Source organism: Mastomys coucha, unplaced genomic scaffold (assembly GCF_008632895.1).
Source record: "Mastomys coucha isolate ucsf_1 unplaced genomic scaffold, UCSF_Mcou_1 pScaffold1, whole genome shotgun sequence".
Taxonomy (NCBI): domain Eukaryota; kingdom Metazoa; phylum Chordata; class Mammalia; order Rodentia; family Muridae; genus Mastomys; species Mastomys coucha.
In genome coordinates, this window is record NW_022196891.1 from 15,458,870 (window position 1) to 15,479,395 (window position 20,526).

The 20,526-nt window shown below is 50.9% G+C and overlaps 1 protein-coding gene across 2 annotated transcripts in view; it reads right to left on the reverse strand.

Annotated features, from left to right (window-relative positions):
• The window catches only part of Gli2 (GLI family zinc finger 2), a 225,992-nt gene that overhangs the window by 138,677 nt on the left and 66,789 nt on the right, over nucleotides 1-20,526 (reverse strand). Inside the window, exon 1 of one of the 2 annotated variants that reach the window (XM_031380391.1) lies at nucleotides 18,187-18,280. The exons of the other annotated variant lie outside the window; for it this stretch is intronic. The gene's annotated coding sequence lies outside the window, so the exon portion shown is untranslated. Of the gene's footprint in view, nucleotides 1-18,186; nucleotides 18,281-20,526 lie in introns of those variants that run through there. 2 annotated transcript variants of the gene reach the window in all.

Genomic DNA, 20,526 nt, shown 5'->3' on the forward strand with positions numbered 1-20,526 from the left:
AAGAGAAGAGAAGAGAAGAGAAGAGAAGAGAAGAGAAGAGAAGAGAAGAGAAGAGAGAAGAGAAGAGAGGAGAAGAGGCACGATTCAGATGGAGGGGGAGTGTGGTTGGCAAGTACCTCGGATCCAAGAGTTGTATGACTTACAGAAGAGCTGGAGGAAGCTCCCTGGCTCCTTACACTACAAGTTACAAAACTCCAGTTAAACACCTAGCTTAGTGCTCAGAAAAATGGACGCTCTGTCCTCAGTTCCTCCTGGCACACGAAGCAGCCATCAATCAAGTAGCAGTCAGGGTGTGTGAGAAGTGACAATTGTGGGTATTGCTAATAAATTGCTGATAACAGATGAGACAAGAATGTATTCCTGGAGGAAGGTGGAGTGAACGGCAAACAACTCAAAAAGAATTAGAAAGTGGAGCTGATCCCCAGACCCTCAGAAAGCAGAGAAAAGGGGGTGGAGCGGGAAGAGGACACGGAATGAAACGGAGGTGGGGAGAAGAGAGGGAAGAGGAGGAGGAGGAGGAAGGGGGTGAAAGAGAGGAAGAGAAGCTAACTCTACCCAACTGCTCTAGGCTGAAGCATGTTTACCATTTGGATTTTCCCAAACCCTGGAGGGCTGGGTAATCCTGGGCTGATGCAGACATGGAATCCAACCCTCACCATATACAAGCCTGTCAACCTACATCTACCCAAAGATAATCATTAACACATACAAGCATTTGCATATCGAAAGAGGAAAGTTTCTTGTGTGTATTTGAGTATATACTCTGTGTGTGTGTGTGTGTGTGTGTGCGCGCGCGCGCATACACATGCACACACATGCTCTTCTGCATGCTTTGCCACAATTTTTGAGGGTTCTCTAGTTCTACCATGTGAACCCCGGGATCAAACTTAGGTCATCACACTTGGCAACAAATGGCTTTTCCCCAGTGAGCCATCTTGCTAGTCCCATATTTCTAAAGCTGCCTTCACCTATTTCTATCTTTTTAAATGCAGTGGCTAGAACATTTTAACTAAACATGGAGCACATTCCATTTCTATTGGAGAATCTAGAGAACACAGCAAGGTTCAAAAAAGAAATAAGACTTAAAATTTGGAAGGAAAAGGAAAGGTTTTACCGTACAAGCGACCTAACTAAATAAAATCTCTGAAATCAATGGGATTTCAACAGCCAGGTCTTCGGGAGCTGTGCAAGGTGGCACCAGCTTTAACACCATTCCTTCCTGAGGCTTGGTGTTAAAGGTGAGGTAGAGTGAGATTGTCACTTTAACTCTCTGAAGCCTAGTTGGTGACTGGCAGCCCTGAGAGCTCTGGAACTGTGACTTGTAAACACAGGCCATCTACAGGAGCAGCAAAGATCAGTGAGGGGCAGGGGCTTAGCTCAGTGGGCAAAGTGCTTGCGGCTGAAGCATGAGCACCCAGAGCTATGCTTGGATCGTCAGGGACGGTGTCTGCCGTCCCTGTGCTGGGAGGCAGGGACAAAAGGAGCCCTGGAGCTTGTAGGCCAACCAAGTACAGTCAAGTCATTAAACTTCAGGTTCCCGGAGGAGCCTCTTCTCAGAAAATAAATCAGAGATCAATTCAGGAAAACCCCCAATGTCAACCTCTGACTTCTACACACATATGCACACCACACACACACACACACACACACACACACACACACACACACAAATATACACCTAAGAAATTATAACATAATTTATATGTTGCCCTAACAAACCAAACCATGCACCAAGTTCATGAGCAACAAAAGACAAAGAAGAATTACTTAGAAAACGTATGTTAGCATCTCTTTTTCTTTTTTGGGTGGGGGCGTGTTTCGAGACAGGGTTTCTCTGTGTCACCTTGGCTGTCCTGGAACTCACTCTGTAGACCAGGCTAGCCTCAAACTCAGAAATCCGCCTGCCTCTGCCTCCCAAGTGCTGGGATTAAAGGCGTGCACCACCACTGCCCGGCATGTTAGCATCTCTTTAAACACTTTTTTTTCCAGAAAAGGAAGCTGAGGGCAGGAGATGAATATGCAGATAAAGAAGAAATACACATGTCCAGTGCATCAGAAATAAGGAGAATACAAATTACATCAGGATCAGTCATACTTATTGGACTGGTGAAAATATAAAATAAAATCACAAATCAAGCATTCCATAGGTGGAGATGAGAAACTTGCCTAGCTGCTGTGCAGAACAATTTGACAGCCTCTAATAAAAAGTGTGACTACTAGACAAATCAGTAATTCTTGCCAGATGATGGTGTGTACTGTGTGTGTGTGAGAGAGAGATGGGGAGGATATGTCATGCATACACAAACAAGGAATCATGTGTCCTGGCCAGAGGACTCGGAGGCCTGCTCATGAGAGTCAGTTCTCTGCTAGGTGGGACATGGGGATCGAACTCAGGCTGGCAGGCTTGGTGGCAAGCACCTTTACCCACTGAGCCATCTTGCCAGTGCACAAGATAACAACTCTGCTCTCACACCTGGCCTCAGAATTTAAGTTTATGACATGACAGATAAAGAAGTACATTTTACATCATAGGATCCCTCTCTCTCGAACACTCTCTCTCCCTCCCCTCCCCTTCTCTCACACACACACTCACATGTGCAGGCACATGCACGGAATGCACAGAGTGTGACAGAACTGTCCGCCATCTTGCAATGCACTGTGGTGAGTCTCATTTCACCTTTTCAAACACTATGAACTGGGATTGGGACATGACTCCACTGGTCAAACATTCGCTACCCAAGCGTGGGGATCTGAGCTCAAAGAGAAAGCTGGGTGTGCTAGTTCACACCTGGAATCCTAGCTCTGGTGGGGGAGGGGGTGAGAGAATTCTGGGGTCAGTGAGAGCCACTGTCTCAAAAAGAGAAAAAAAAGTTCAGGCGTAGCTGAAAGCCATTGAAAATGACACCTAGCATTAACCTCTGACTTCCACACATAAGCATATACAGACACGGAAGTGTGCGCACACATAAACACTCACACACGCATATATTGCAAACGTACATAAACACATGTGTACATGCTACAAGCACACACATAAATATACATGCACATACTACAAACACACACACACACACACACACACACACACACACACACGAGTCTACGAAGCACAAAACTTGATTTCACAACCTCCTGTCCTCAGAAGTTCCCTCCCTGTGGATGTGGGGGAGGCCCTCCATCCATGGCAACCACATACGCAACAATAAACACTGGTGAGCAACTCAAGAAACCCAGCTTAGTCTTTTTTCTGTGTGCTTGAAATATTAAATATTGAACTGTATCCAGTCACGTCTAGCTGCGGACGAAGCAACTCTGTCTGCAGAGTTCCTCCTCCACAGATCCCGGTTCTACACACTGAATCTGGAAAGGAAGCTTGCTGTGAGGTCTCGATGTCTGTCAGGAAAGTACTCGCCGTGAGAGCCTGTGTTAGAATCACAGAAAGAGATGGGTGTGCTGTGCACCGGAAGGCGGGGGTAAATAGATCCCTGGGGCTCAATGACCGGTAAGGTCTAGTCTATTTGGTGAGACCTACCTGACACCAACAGTGCCCACTGGTCATGTGTGCATGCATACCCAGGCATACCTACATGCACATACATTGACTACGGTGATGATGGTGATGGTGGTGATGATGATGATGATAAATTCCAAGTCAAGTTGGCCTGCTTTGACCTCTGGCTAGTAGCCTCTACCCCATACCCACTAAGCAGCTAGTCACCTGGGTGTTTAAGGACAGCCCTCAGCTGCCTTTGGAAGACCTGGCATGGACTTTCAGTTGAATTTTAAACTCTGGTTTGTGGATTCTTATGAAAGAGAATCTTAAATCCAAAGGCCAAGTGTCCCTAAATGGCCCGCCTGTGTCCCAGCTGCCAGGGAGGAGGTGGGGGGAGCTAAAGGGATGCTCTAGGCCCAGGACTCTTGGCACCCCCTGTGTTGGTTACCACAGGGGTGGGGCACAGCCGGAAGTGGCTGCTCTCATCAGAGCACGGAGGGGTCTGCTCACCCAAAGTTAGGGGTTGAAACTTCCAATCCGCCCTCATATTAAGCTCTGTTTCTCCGGCTGGTCTCAGAAAGGGACAGCGACTTGTCTAAGGTCACACAGCTGAAGAACAGGCATGGGAAGTGTTCTCATGAAGAAACTGCCTTTACCCACAGAGCTCGCACTGGTGGGCCATAGCATTAAGGTCTTTTTGGGGGACCCGGGCCTCCAGCCATGCTGCCTCTACAGCCTTGGAATCCCATTCCAGGAGAGGGAGAGCCATCTCCTAGCCACGGAGGAACAAGAAGAAATGGGAAAGGGGCATGTTCATAGGGATGGTGCCGGCAGAGAGAGACAAAAGAAAATGGAGGAGCTTGGAGGTTTCGGGAGAGGCTGGGGGAGGAAGAGCCCGCCCCATCCAGGTTGGTAGGACTGAGCAGGTAGCCACCTCACAGGGCTCCTAACACCATGACATCACCATTGCAGGGAAACAAGCCTGTACAGTGTCCCCCCAACCCCCAACCAGCGCCTGTGAGGGTGACAGAAGAGAGCTCTAGGAGAAGTGGCCACCAACACGGTCCCCTCCTGAGAAGGATGGCTGAGAGAAAAGGAGCAAGCGCAGCCCCAGGATCCCCCTCTCCTGGGCCTGGCTTGCCTCCTACAGCCCATGGAACTTAGCAGCCTAGGGATTTGGGGATAAAGAGACCTGGTGACAGATCAGCAAAGAGGAAGGAAAAGCAGTCAGCTTCAGAGGCCCCCACTGGGCTGCAGCTCAGGATGGGGCTGGAACCAGAAGTGCCACCGTACTGCAGGGCACACGGGGAGGTTGAAGGGCTGTCTCCCCAGAGGGATGATCACGAAGAAGGTAACTGAGACGTGAGCTACTCAGTACTCCCCACCCATCTGCCCTGGCACCAGCCTCCTGCTTCACGAGAGGCGCTCAGCCTCGCCCTCGTGGCCACAGGGCCTGCGAGGCCACCCAGTCTCCAGCAACCTCTTCCTGTCCCCTTCTGTCATCCTGGATCCAAGAGGGAAATTTAATCTTCTGTACTTGATGTCAGTCTCGCCACTTGGCAGAGGTGCCCAGGGCACAAATGCAAGACTCCAATGCTCTCAAGGTTCACAGACAGCATGTGCAAGAGCCACAGCCTCCAATGCCCTCCAGGGACGTGTCACCACAGCCTGGAGCAGGCAGAGCCAGACTGAGAATCAGGCCACTCTGATTCTGATTTCTGAATGAGGCACACGCTCTCACGGCTCCGCTCACTGTTGACAATGAAAGCTGCTAGGCTAGGCTTGGGGGAGATGGCTCAGTGGGTGATGGGTTTGCCTTGCAAGTTCCAGGAACTGAGCTCCATTCCCAGAAACCTCATAATAAAGCTGGTCCTAGAACAACAATATGAACTAACTAGTACCCTCAGAGCTCCCAGGGTCTCAACCACCAACCAAGGACTGATTGTTCTGGCAGCATGTGTATAGTAGAGGATTGCAAATTCGATCATCAATAGGAGGAGAGGACCTCGGCCCTGTGAAGGTTCTGTGCCCCAGTGTAGGGGAATGCCAGGGCCAATAAGTGGGAGAGGGTGGGGTGGCAGGTATGGGGAGGGGGGAGGCAACAGGGGTTTGTTTTTGTTGTTTTTTGTTTGTTTCTTTGTTTTTTTGGAGGGGAAACTGGGAAAGGAGAAATTTACATGTAAATAAAGAAAATATCTAATAAAAAAAAGAAAAAACAAACAAAAATAATCAAGGAACTGGGGGAAAAAAAAGCTGGTCCTAGAGACAGGCAAGTGCAATCCCAGCACCAGGGAGGGGGAGCCAGGAGGATGCTGGGAGCTCCTCAGGCCAGTTGGCTTATCTCAGTGAGCTCTGGAGTTAGTGAAGAGTTCTTGTCTCAAAAAACAAAAACAAAAAGCAAACCAAAACAAAAAAACAAAACAAAATTAAAACAAAAACAAAAACAAAGACAAAGACAAAAGACTCACCACCACTAAAACAAAACAAAAGCAAGCAAACCAACAAACCAACAACCAAGGTCGAAGGGCTAGAGATGGCTCAGCAGTTAAAGCTGTGGCTTTCCTGCAGAGATGGGCTTTGAGTCCCAGCACCCACGTTGTGCAGCTCACAGTCACCCGTAACTCCAGATGCCCTCTTCTGGCCCCCACAGACACCTGTGTTCATGTGTGCAGGCATACAACTAAACAGAAATAAATCCTTAAAAAGAATAAGGTGGAAGGCGAGGGAGGAAGACGCCTGATAGTGGTCTCTGGCTTCCCTGAGCATGTCTGAGCATACACACACACACACACACACACACACACACCACATATGTACATGGTCAAGCACACATACACATACACCACATGCACATGAAAAAAGGAGAAAGAGAACGAAAAGGGACAAATGAGAGAAAGAGAGAAGTTCCATGTTGCCTGTGCATATCCTTATACTTAAATCATCAAAGATTGCCTCTGGTCTTTAAGACAACGTGAATACTGGGCCAGGTACCAGCTCTGTAAACACATGCACCGACACACACACTTCTGGCTCAGTCCTCAGGCAAGGAGCCTGGGGAGACAGTGGCTCACTGCACTTAAGTCACCACTCCCAACCAAGAAAACGAACCTGAACACCTCAGGTTTGGCTCTTACTCCCCTGTCTTAAATGCCTGTGGCTTTACCCTCTGGAAAACACAGGTGCCTCCCTGTCTGACGTCAGTGCCCTTGTGGGCTCTCTGCTGTCCCAGGACACCTGTCCCCACACCACAGGCACTGCCCGTCTCCAGGGAGGTCCAGTAGCTGCAGCCTGGGCTTCTGGGCCGCAAAGTTTTTTTCCATGGGAGGAATGGTAGCCGACGGCCTGTTCTACACCAAGGCTGGGATGACAGTTCCTTGGGGAAGGTGAACTGAGCATCAGGCATCGAGATGGTGTGGCCTCGGGGTTCAGACAGACAGACAGACAAAGGGACAGAGAGACAAGGAAGAAGGGGAAAAAAGGAGAGGGATGGGAAGACGGGGTGGGGAGGGGATTGATGCAGAAGTGCAGGATGGCAAAAAGTAGCCAAGGAACAAAGAGGACAGGGACACCAAGGCAGAGTGAAAGGGACAGACAGACAGACAGACAGACAGACAAGGAGACAGACAGAAGGAAAGAGAGCAAATAGAGCCAGCATAGGGAGCAAAGAGGGTCAGGCAAAAAGGAAAGAAATTCTACACAGAGGGGCCCTGCTCCATTCCCCTAGGATGGCCTGTATACCCACATCCTCTTCCAAAAAATTATTGTATTATTTTATGTGTGGGTGGTGTTTTGCCAGCATTTATGTTTGCGCACCACATGTGTTCCTGATGCTCACAGATGGTAGATGTCAGATCCTCTGGAACTGGAGTTACAGTATACACAAACACACACACACATACACACATATACACATATGCATACACACACACACTCATGCATACACACACATACACACATATACACATATGCATACACACACACACTCATGCATACACACACACACACACACACACACACACACACGTACACATACATATCCTCTGGATGAGCAGCAATCCTCTTGGCCACTGAGCCATCTCTCCAGCCCCCCCTTCATCATGCTAGATGCCAGAGCCCCTAAGAAACAGCCCCACTACCTTTTCCTTAACCTTAGTCTCACTCCCGGGCCTCCAAGGGCCACTGCTACGGGGACCACATTCCCAGAACCCTGCAGCCTATCTGTGCTGTGTCCATCTATCCACGTACACCAGGGGAGCCTCAGCTCATTCTCATTCCTCCTCACCCTGGGCTGAGTGAGCTCCTAAGTTCCTATCACGTGCGACTAGGGCTCAGAGACAGTGCAGAGGGCAGGGTAGAAGGAGCTGAGCTGACGAAATGATCTCAGGAGGCAAGGAAGAACACATGAGAACACATGCTACATCCAACAGTAGCACTGCACACCTGTGTCCAGCCCGGGCAGCACATGTTCGGACTAGAGGCAAGAGCTCACACCTAAGGACCATTGTGTAAGAAGAAGGTCCACCGTCCAGCACAGCTCAACTACATCCTAGTCAGCAGCAAACTCTATGCCCAAAACAACCCAGGCTGTCATGCAAAGCCCCTCCACCCATCAGTGACCTGTAAGCAGTCTGACGCACAAGTGCATGCGGAGTCAGACACACACAAGCATGTGTACCCTGCCCAGAGCCAGCCGGAGATACTCTGCCCACAGGACCAGCTAACAGGGGTGGAGCCCTGCTGTGTAACCTGCATACGGGTTCACAAAATGTCACCCCACTCTGGTCTCTGAGCACCCTAAGACCACAAAAAAATGCTCTCAGTGAACCAGAAGTGGAAGCAACAGAAGAGCTCATACAGCCCCCCTACACCACACTAAAGACCTAGAGTCTCCTTCCACCAAGCTCACCCCCACTTCCCTACCTAGCAGACACTTGGGAAAGTGTCGAGGCACCTTATTATGGGATGCTGATGTGGGCCAATGAGGGTAAGACCCTCCTCCGGGGAGGCATTGATGTGCATCTTATTTAGGAGTCAAACACACCCTAGCAGGCTGCGATGCTTAATGCTGACTGTCAACTTGGTAGGGTTGACAGCCGCCTAGGAGACAAGACTCCTGGTCTGTGAGCGACTTTCTAGATTGGGCTGACTGGGGTGGGAAGACCCACCCTAACCGCGGGCGGCTCTGTTTTCTAGGCTAGGTCCTAAAATACATAAAAGAGGGGATGGGGAAGCAAAGTGAGCACCAACATTTATTTCTCTGCGACTACAGATGCAAGGTCACCAGCCGCTCCAAGTTCCTGCCACCATGCCTTCTCTGCCACTAACGCACTGTGTCCCCTTGAACTGTGAGCCAAAATAAACCCTTCCTTAAGTCGCTTTGCTGGGTATCCTGTCACAGCACCGAGTAAAGTAGCTAACACAATCCTGATACCAAACTGAGGCAAAGATGGCTCCACAGACACAGCTATAAGCAGAGAGAGAAGCTCCAAGTGCACTACTGTGGTAAACTCCTTGGAAGACGGGTGCTGTTGAGCTGGCACCGCTGGTATGGCTCTCTGGGTTAAATATGTGAGGGACATAAGGGCTGTGTGTATGCACGTGTTCCGTGGTGTGTGAGGGGTGTGTATAGGTGTGGATGTGTATATATGTGTGGATGCGGATGACACGTTTGTACACATGTGCATGCATATGTGACTGCCAATGTGCGTGAAGGATTCAGGGGGTGCATTGTGTGATCGTAGTTGGTGACTGTGCCCAAATGTACGTGGATGTGTGGTACATACGTACATGGGTTTTGGCTGAGGGTGGGGAATGTATGCATGTAGATTTTGTTTGACAGGTAGGTCTGTGAGAACCTGTATATAAAGGCTGTGCATGCCTCTGTGGTGGGGTGTATGCAAGCGCATGAAGGGTGTGGTCCAGCCCAGGCTGATGAGCTGGGGACACCTTTGGAATGGTTGTAAGGAACAATGACTATGGGCAATCCTTTAAGGAAGCTGGAGTCATTTAAGTCACTGAGAGCAGCAACGTAGAATCCCTTTGAACAGCAGGAGAAATGGAGTGAGGCCAGCAAGGTGGCTCAGGGGGAAGACTGCTTTGCCGCCGAGCGCGATGACAACTGGAGTTCTATCCCCAGAACTGACATGGCGGGAAGGAGAAAGGACTTCACACACACAGCGTGGTGTGCAGCCATTCTCCCCCGCTGAACAAACGTGTAATCCGAGGGAGGAAAATGGAATGATCCCGTTAACTCCTGCCTCTGACCAAATGTATCCTTGTTCCTGCTTCCTCCATGCTTTGTTTAGAAGCACACGTTCACCTCCCTGGCCAATACCACCACCAAGTGCTCTCTCTGCGGCTGGGGCTGTGACGAATGAGAATTTAGCTTTCATTTCTTTCCAGGGTTCAGACCTGGAGGACACACAGGGCAGGGTTAAAAAAAAATGGTCTGGTGAAGGCATAATGACCCACGGCTAGGGCAGAGAAGGGGCAAATTCACCTTTAATTGCTGTTTCCCCAAAATCACCTCAGCCACTGTAACATGTGGGTTCCTAGCTCCCTTCACAAATAGAAATAAAGAATCACTTAAATGTCTAAAGTCTTTGTGTTCCTAACCCCTTAGCCTTAGCATCTCTTTGGGGTTCATCGCTCCGACGATACAGACATCTCCAGGCAAGGGAGACCAGACTCCAGCAAGAGGCTGGCTTCACAGTTACTGCACCTCCATCTATAGCAGCCTTCCTCAGAACAGCCCGCTGGCCCAGGCCTCCCGACCCCAGCAGGCCTTCCTCACAAATAAAGCAAGATGGGGTCACACCAGAGCATAAGGTCTGAAAGCTCTAAAAATCCATGAGTCTTTGAACCAGCTCTGTACAGATTCTATATGGATTACTTTAAAAAAAATTGTGGTAGGGCAGTGGTGGCGCACGCCTTTAATCCCAGCACTTGGGAGGCAGAGATAGGCAGATTTCTGAATTCTAGGCCAGCCTGGTCAACAGAGTGAGTTCAAGGCCAGCCAGGGCTATAAAAGAGAAACCAAAACAAACAAACAAACAAACAAAAAATTGTGAGAGGGCTGAGGCTGAAGCTCAGTTGGCAGAGCGTGTACCTTGTATACACAAGGCTCTAGGTTCCATCCCCAGCACTTCCTGAGCCAGGTGTGACAGTGCACATCTGTAACCCTGACACCTGGGCAGTGGAGGCCACAGGATCAGCAGTTCAAGCTCATCGTTGGCTTCATAATTACTTTGAGGCCAACCTAGGCTACATGAGACCCTGTCTCCAAAAAAAAAAAAAAAAAGTTAAATCTCCCATTATAATCTTTTAAAAAGTTGTTTGACTTGTATTTACTTACTCCCTGGGAGGGGCACCCATGCAATTGAGCACATGCGGAAGACAGAGGACAACTTCTAGGGGCAGGTTCTCATCTTCCACCATGTGGGGCCCATGGACAGCTCAGGTTGTCAGGTTTAGTGGCAGGACCATGGAGTCGTGTTGGTGACACCGGCCTCTACTGCAACCCTCTTTACCACCAGTCCAGTGGTGTTTATCCTGTGTGACCTCAGCACCACCTGCAGAACCTTCTCTGCCATCCCACCTGCACTTACAGGCTGGGATTCTTTACCATCATCCATCCCTTCCCTAATGAGCCTTGGCTTACTTTCTTCCTCTACGAGTAGACTGACTATAACTGGGAAGGCACAGGGCACTGCTCGGGAATCACCCGTGGAGCGGAGGATGGCTCAGCAGTTAAGAGGATCTGTTGCTCTTGCAAGGGACAGAGGTTCAGTTCCTAACATCCACATAGGGGGTCGCAACCATCCATAACTCCGGTTCTAGGGGATCGTAGAACCTCTTCTCATATCTGTGGGTACCTGGCATGCACGGGATGCACGGATACATATGCACACAAAACACATTAAAAAGAAAAAGAAAGAATCGAACATTATATATCTCGTCGTAACTGGGGTATTGCACTCAGCACCATATCCCCGTGGTTTGGAGTTGTAGCATGAGTCAGGGTCCCTTCCTCTTCAAGGCTGACTGATACTCCACCCAATCTATAGAATATACTTTGTTCGCCCACTGTGATGGTTTGAATGTGCTTGGGCCAGGGAGCGGCCCTGTTAGGAGGTGTGGCCTTGTTGGAGTAGGTGTGTCACTGTGGGTGTGGGCTTTAATACCCTCGTCCTAGCTGCCTGAAAGTCAGTCTTCCACTAGCCGACTTCAGATGAAGATGCAGAACTCTCAGCCTTGCCCGCACTGTGCTCGCCTGGATGCTGCCATGTTCCTGCCCTTGCTGGTAATGGACTGAACCTCTGAACCTGTAAGCCAGCCCCAATTAAATAGTGTCATTATAATGTTGCCTTGGTCATGGTGTCTGTTCACAGCAGTAAAACCCTAACTAAGACACCTACTCGCCCATCAGTGGATACTCAGGTTGATTCCCAATGGATCCTCAGTTATCCCTGGGCAACACTGCCAAGAGATGAGCTACTCCTTCTTAAGTCACTGCCCAGGGTGGTCTAGATTAAAACAAGCAAGAACTTTGCTGGTGACAGGTTTAGCTTCAAATCTTCAAATCCACTCCCCACCTATGTGACCAGAGGTACTCAGATCACAAGTCCCTAATCTGGAAAACAGGAATGCGGAGGAACCCTGCCTTTTGAAGTCCCTTCCAGAGATCTATTGAAATCCTCAAGTGAGGCCCAGCCAAGAGAGAGTAGGCCCAGCTGAGGAGTCTCTGCACTGTGGGGCTTCCCCACTACATCCCTAGCCGAGGGCAATGGAAAGTGTGCACTGACTTTGGTACGCACAGACTGCGGATGGAAACCCAGAAACAGGCTGCATGGGAATGCTAGACTGAAAGGCCCACCGTGTGACTAAAGAAAGCTTACTTGACTGTGACGGTGAATATGAAGTAGTGGAGACTGACCGGCATGGCTTGCCTCTGCTGGCAACTTCCCGGGATCCATCATGCTCTCCTCTCTGACTCACTCAGTGGATATGTGCTGCAAGCAACCTAGCTATCTCCAGACAGGGCCTGGCTGCCACCCCGGGCCCTGCTTCCTCACGGCAGACTCATCACGAGATAGCTTCCCAGTGTGACCAGAAGTGAGGGCTTGGGGGAGCCTCACTCCTGGTGTTCTGTCCCATACTGGGATGCTGCTGCTGGCCCACAGCTGACACGCAAGGCTCTAAACAGCTCAGGCTCTCGTAGAGACATCTGTCAACCAGCAGACACGGGCGGAAGCAGGGTCCCTGTGATCACCCGCCCAGTTATGCCCAGTTTATCCAAACATCCGACTGCTGGTGGCAGAGAGGATGGGCCTGGAGGACAGAAGGCAGCAAGCTGGACGGGGAGACACGTCATCAGAGCTGACTACAGGAGGCTGGGGTTCTTGCTTCACAAGCACAGTGCCCTGGGCGTGTTCACCCGGCGTAAGCCAGACGTGATGGGACACACCCACAGTCCCAGCCCTCCAGAGCTGAAGGCAGCAGGACCAGCAGTGTCCTAGAGAGGTGGGCACTGCTCCTGAGTGAGGTAGAGGCTCCATACACTTTGAAAGACAGGATACTGCTGGGCAACACCTGAAGTGGATCATTCTGTCTGCAGGGGATGGTGTCGGGATGTAAACTAGTAACATCCAGATTCTCCTGACACCTGGAATCCTAGGCATGCATCAACCACACCCAGTTTATGCAGGGATGAGGATGGGACCCAGGGCCTCAAGCACACTAGGCAAGTACCCTAAGAACTCAATGATAAAGACGGTAAGGAGTTAACGTTACCCTTCCTATACCCAGGTCAGGGGAAAGGCATATTCTATTTCCTCACTATGGACCTAGTCACCTTCCCTACCCGACGGACCTCGCGGGCTTGTTTGCTTGTTCTGTCTCCTTCACACATGCTGTGTGACCCAAAACAAATGGCTTAAGCTCTCTGAACTTAGTTTTTTACTGCTGTTCCCACTGTTAGGAAGATAGCTCAGGGCCAGGGCTATGGTTCAGTGAGTAGAGGCACCTATGGTTGCAGCATAAGCCTGAGGACCTGAGTTCAATCCCATGAACCCATATAAAAAGTAAGATGCAGCTGTACGCATCTGTAATCCAGAACTCCACCCACAAATGAGAGGTAGAGAGTAGAGAATCAATCTTTGGGAGCTCATGGGCCAGCTAGCCTGGAGTTTATTTCACAACCAAGAGAAGTGAGACCTGCCTCAACAAGGCAGGAGAGAAGTGACTCCCAAATGTTCTCTCTGACCTCCACACACAGGTGCTCATACTCACTAATTGTGTGTGTGTGTGTGTGTGTGCATGAGTGCATTCGTGAGTGTGTGTGTGTGTGTGTGTGTTTTAAGAAGGCAGTGAGTACTGGCTGCTTTGACTTCCCGAGCCAACAAGTCAGAAAAGTCTTTTTCTCACATATCAAATAAAGTTAACTTGCCACAGAACTCTATTCATTAATAAATTGTGGATTTGTTGTTTGTTTGTTTCGGAGACAGGGCCCTGTCTCATGTGGTCTAGACAACTTCAAACTACACGCAGGGAGGGATGAGCCCAATCTTCCCCCGACACCGGAATTAAAGGTACACATCACTATGCCCAGTTTATGCAGGGCTGGGGGTGGCACCCAGGGCCTGGAACTTGCTCAGCAAGCACCATAGCAATGAAGCCCCACACCCCAAACCAATACACTGCTTTCATCCCATAAAGCATAGATAGTTTTGATTTGTGTCTAGTTTTATAGGAATGAGGTCAAGAGCTGCCAGATATGTAAATCCTTCTGTGGGGACAGAAAGGGCAGCCCCTCTTGGCTCAAACGATTGGCACTGTCCCTGTGGTCTCAACCTGTTAGGACCCCACAAGCATCTCTCCCTCTATCCAGCCTCATCCTGAATCCTAAGCAGGGCAGCTCTCCTCTCTCGGCCACAGTCAGACTCCAGCAAACCCTCTGAGCCTTACCTACTCATGAGAGGTTCTCTGACCATGTCCCCAGGCTACCTGTTCTCATAGTCTCCCCAAACCACGACAAGTGGCCAATCAGAAGGATCTGTCGTGTGCACCTGGCTCTTCCCATTGAAGCACAGAAACAGATTTCAGTATCTGCTGACCTCGTTCTCTTTCACGCCTGTTGAATACCTGGGCACCATCCCCAGAAATGCTAATGGGGGTCTCCCTACCTGTTCCTGACTCCAGCTCCTTCACCCCAAAAGAGCGGCTGAGTGTATAGGTTTAGCACTGCTGTAGGTTGCTATATTATGTAGGATCAGGGGCGGTTTCCCATGACAGAAATTAAAGAGTGATTCAAGTAAATGATCTTTGGCTATGGGATAGCATCCCTGCAGAGCTTGCTATAATCAGGACCAGAGGTGGTTGGTGTGTGGCCACTGCCCTTCCTACGTGTTTGGCTCTAGAAGCAAGATAAGAGTGTAGAGCAAAGTGGGCTCACCCCTGGGTACCATCAACCTTACACCCGTCTCTCACATGAACTCTGCCCTGGCAACCTGCTCAGCATCTCAGATGAGAGCCTCTGAGATCCACCCTACCTGGGCTGTGCCGTGGACGGTTCCACTAGGGAAGGGAGGAAAGGCAAGGAGAGAGCCCTGGGTGGCCTCAGACTGCATTGTGGATGAAGACAAGAATCCCATGCTTAAGGCTTCACAACACTGAAGCCGTAAATTCCAACAGTGTGGGAATTAACTGAGTGTGTGTGTGTGTGTGTGTGTGTGTGTGTGTGTGTGTGTGTGAACTTTCGTATTTTTGTTTTCAATTTCAGGACTATCCTGGCCAAAGGTAAATCCTGAATAGAAAGAAAAGGCCCTAACCCAATGCCTGGGTGCCGGAGGCAGGAGGATGAGGAACTCAAGGTCACTCTCCATTACAGAGAGATCAACAGGGCAGCCTGGGCTGCAGAGATGGAAGAAGAGAGGGGGAGAAGAAAAAAGGGAAGTACCTAGGAGAGGGAAAGGCAGCAGGCAGAAGGGAGGGAGGAATCGAGGAGGAAAAGGAAGGAAAGAAGGAAGGAAAGAAAAGTGCTCTGTCTTACAATGCCTACCTACCCTTGGGATGTGAGAAGAGAGGTCACTCTGAGGGTAGCCTGTGCTCTTTGGCATTCACCCACTGTTATTGTCATGCAGCCTAGGCTAGCCTCAGCCTAGGCTTGCTATGAAGCCAAGGGTGTCCTCAAACTCCCGATCCTCCTGCCGTTGCCCTGTGAGTGCTAGAATTAGAGGCACGTGTCATCGTCCCTGAATTATGGGTTGCTGGGGGTGGAACCCAAGGCTTCTTACACGCTAGGCAAGTGGTCTATATACCAGTCCGCATCAACTTTTTTCTAACACTTCTGTGAACAGAAAGTCGGCGTGTGGTTTGAGGATGCTGCCCTGATGAGCTTCTGCTGGGGACTGAAGGTATTAACCACGAGGATGTCCCACAAGGAGCCCTCAGAGAGGTCAGGCATCTGGATTCACACCCCTTCTGCCCCACCAAGGACAACCCTGTTCTTTTGCTTTCCGTCATAATGGAGAGCCCTCCAGTGGCGTGCCCTGAGCACCCGTTGTACAGGACAGAGGATCCGTGGGAGGCCTGCAGCTACCTGAGGTTGAGAAGGGAAGGGGTTGTGCTGGCTCACAGTCTGAGGTCACAGTCCATCATGATGGGGAAGGCACCGAAGCGGGAGCGAGGGGCAGCCGCTGGTCGCACGGCATCCACAGTTGAGAGCACAGGGTTGAGTGCTGGTTCTAGCTCACTTTCTTTGTTTTATTCCATCCGGGACTCCAGTCCACCGGACGGTGCTCTCCACATGCCCACCACAATTAAGCTAATCTCAGCTCCCACACAGACACGCCCAAAGGTTGGTCTCCTGGGAGACTCCAGACCCTGTTAACAGCCACAGTCACCGCAACTGTGACTTTGTGGCCCTATGAGCCTTGCTAGAAGCGTCCCATTGCCAACAGCTCACTCTGTCCCTGCGATAATCCCTTCACCCTACTCTGGGACAGGACACTGATGTTTTTGTCCGGGCATCACTGGCACAGTGAGAACATACACTTGGCTCACTGCCCGAGTCTTAGCCATCAAAGCCGCATCCCCAAGTCAGAGATGTGGGACCCAGCAAAAGCTCACGGAGGAAGAGCTGCTGCCCGGGCCACAGTGCTCTGACCCTGTGGAGGCAAAGGCTTACAGGAACACCTACTGCGGACCACAGAAGGGAGCCCAGCCCAAGTTGAGGCTGCTTGAGCACAATGAAGTTGGGAACTGTGACTCCCAACACCAGAACCACCCACATAGGTGGGCCAAACCGGTCATCTCAGCTTTACCATCTGCAATAAGGACACTGCACTTGCTTCTGGGAGTCAATGTCGGGCTCAGAAAACCTCACAAAGGGCTGGCTGGGGCAAAGCCGAAAGAGGTTGCTCCCCACATGACAGCCTGAGGTCTCTAAGTAGGCCTCCTACTCCTCCGTGAGTTAGAAAACATAAAGGCCGGGGGTATAAGCTCAGCTGCCTGCCCAGTGTGCCAGAGCTCTAGTTACGTCCACCATAGGTCGTATCCTGAGAATCACATAAACAGCGAGGTGGTGCCTGGCTGCAATCTCAGTGCGCACAGGAGGTAGAGGCATGAATGCTAGAGGTTCAAGCTCATCCTTGGCTACATAGCCAGTTCCAGGACAACCCGAACTCAAAGAGTTGAAAAATGGAGGCAGGGGGTTGAGGAAGAGGATTGGCCAAGTGTCCCCTGAAAGTATGGAGACCCCCTACAGCAGTCTCAACCATGAAGCGTCAGACACTGGTTGGCAGCCCAGGCCAGAGTGAGACCGTCAAGTCTCCCCCTCCTCATTGGCCACAAGTGTCCCCGAGACTTCAGAGTCTACAACCAGGCACTCTCCTCTTCTCTCTGCTCAGCTAAGCCACAAGCCCATTCCTAATTTGGACATTTTTTCCCCCTCCTGACCTCCAAGCAGACTAGGAAAACACACATCCCAAGCCGTGCTTCCTAGCTGCATCCATGAAGCCCCGGGGACAATGAAACCGTGCCCGCACATCTGTACTTTTGTAACCTCTGCTCAGAGGCCCTCCCCACCACACTGTCCCCATCCCATACTGGGGGTCAAGACATCAGCGAGGCACAGTAAAACAGCCTGCCAGCCCCACAGGGGCAGGTCACTATAACGTGGTACTCAGGGCCCCTGAAGCTCTTGTTGCATTTCTCTGGGGAGGGGAAGCCCTGGTCTTGGCGAGCCATCTGAAACCACAGGGCGGCCACACACTAGCTACTGACTCGGCACATGGCGACCTCTTTGAAACGCCTCTTGGTCACAATAACAGATGGAGAAAACATGTACTTAAGCCACCTCAGCAAATTGTTCCCTGGCCTCTTGGGACTTGCGAGTCCTGGGAAGAGGGGGGTGGGGTGCCACCTTAGAGAAAGCTGTCCCTTGGCAGTTGTAGGGACACTTGGAGGTTTAAGAAAAAGTCAGCCCTTCTCAACTCTCTGGGGAGAGCCACTCCTCCTCTTCCCTCTCTCCTCTCTCTGGCCCCCACGCCCTTTCTTTTTCCATGAAGTTCTGGCCAGCACAGAACTCTTTCAAAGAGAAGCATGCGTGTACACACACACACACACACACACACACACACACACACATGTCATATCATGTCTACCTTAGGACACTGCATCCAAAGCCAGCCTACCTGGGGTTGCAGACTGGGCAGCAGGCCATGTGCCCCCCACCGGGAAAGCCGAGGAGGGGCAGCTCCCTCCAGCGCTGGCCACCAGCTCGCTCTCTGCCTCTCCATCAGCCAGTGACGTGACGCAGAGGGGAACTAATGTTCACCAGCTGGCTTGGTGCTTTAACCCTCTCAGCTTCCAGGGAGTTTGGCAGGCAACCAGGCTGAAAGCGCGCGCACGCGCGCGCACAAGCGGTCTCCCTAACAGGGGCCCCCAGTGAATGGCTCACTGCAAATGCAGACCAGCAGCTGAAGGCTCGGCTGAAGCGGTAATGTACAGTCTGGGGCTTGAGATGGGGACAGGAACTGACCCAAATCCACACTCACTCTGCTGGACTCTAAAGGAGCCAAGGAGAGCTCAAACCCTACTAAGACAAATGTAGAGGGTTGTAAGCCTTTTCCTTGTCCGCCACTCCAGCAAAGCAGTCAACGGTCTCAACTGACCCCAAGCTCTCTGCCTCTGCCCACATACAGCTCCATATGCCCCACTTTCCAGCCTAATGAACTTGTCCTGGTTGGGTTTTTTGTCAACCTGATACAAGCTAGATCTATCTGAGAAGCAAGAAGCACAGTGGAGAAAATTCCTCCATAGGATGGGCCTGTAGGCAAACCAGTGGGACGCTTTCTTGATTAATGACGGACGTGGGAGGGCCCAGCTCACAGCAGGCAATGTCAGTCCTGGGTGGGAGGTCCTGGGGTGTTTAAGAAAGCTAACAGAGCAAGCCATGAACAGCAAGCCAATACTCGGGTGTTCCTCCGAGGCCTCTACTTCCGTTCCTGCCCTGCCTTCCCTGAGTGATGGCATGTGACCTGAGGGTTGTAAGCCGTTCCTCCCCAGGTTGCTTCTGGTGGCAGCATTTTATCACAGAAACAGAAATCCTAATAAGACTCTAACTCTAGCTCGCCTCTTCACCCTCCAGACTCAGCTCAGACAGGCCCACCTAGTCCAGAACACTCCCCTGCCTCTCTCTCCCGAGGCAGGAGAAGCAGCAGCTAGAAAGGACCTCTCTCCTCTCCCAGCACTTACCACATTGAAGCCCTCTCCCTGGGCTTCCCAGTCTGTCTCCCAACCCGGCACACTGAGAGGCTGAGATGGTGGCGGGTGGGGGGTGGGGAGAGTGGATAATGTGGTGCTGGGATTCAGCTGCTGGCAAAAAAATGGCAAAAAGAAAAGAGAGGCAGAAAATGTGACACCACCTCTGTCCCTCACACCTCACAATTCTCAAGGAGTAAGCCACTCCCTGGAAGTCACTCAGCTCTAAAGAGCAACTTTCCACCTGGCGGGGGTGGGGAGGGCTGCTTGATGCCTCCAAACACACGGGGGTAGGGAGTGAAAGAACAGTACAGCCTTAGAGCCAAGGGTGGGGTCCATGTGGATAATCCTAGCATTCAGAAGGGGAAGCAGAAGAATCGTCCTTCTAGGAGGCTTAATCTACAGACTGTGTTCCAAGCAGGTCAAGACAATATAAGAGGCCTTACCTCAAAGGACAAAATGGGGCTGGAGTCATAGCTCAGTTGGTAAAGCATGAGGACCTGGAGTCCATCATCACACATAAAAGTTAAAAACCCAAGTACAGCAGGGGATGCCTGCAACCCCAGAGCTGGGGTCACTGATAGGCCAGCCAGCTAGCCACACAAGCGGGAGCACGTGGACACTTACGACACGCGCATGCGCACACATACAGCCTCCATTCATTAACTCATTAATTAGTTAAAACACATTTTTAAAAAAGCATCCTGGGGCCCTAACCTCCACTCCCCAAGGGCCTTGAATAATAGATGAATGTCCTAGGCCTTCCTCAGAGCGCTACACTCAGCAGTAACCAAGCTGCGTGTGTCCCCAACATACAGGGGAATGAGAAGTGACAAGAGGGCAGGGTTCACGGCCACTCTACAGAAGCAGTTTGTCCGTTTGTCCTAGGAAGTAGAGTGGCAGTGGGACCCGAAGGAAGAAGGCATCCCCTAAGAGGGTTCAGGCTGACTCAAGTTCAAGTCCTGACTAAAGCACTTGGTGGCCGGGTGGCCTTGGCAGCATGCTGACCAGCCGCCTGCCACAAACATCCAAACGCCTTTTTGAATTAAACACAGTTGGACAAATCGGATCTGGCCTGGAAGGAGCCAGCGAATGGGAAGAGGCAGACCGTCTATCAGGAGACACAGAAGGCAGAGGAAGGATCCTTTTAGCTCAGATCTGCTGGGACTGAGCAAGCTCCTTACAAGGCTGGGCCCTCACAACACTAGCCAGTCCTCTGTAGGCCAATTAAACAAACCGGTCATAGAAAAAGCAGAGAAAGAAAGGCTATC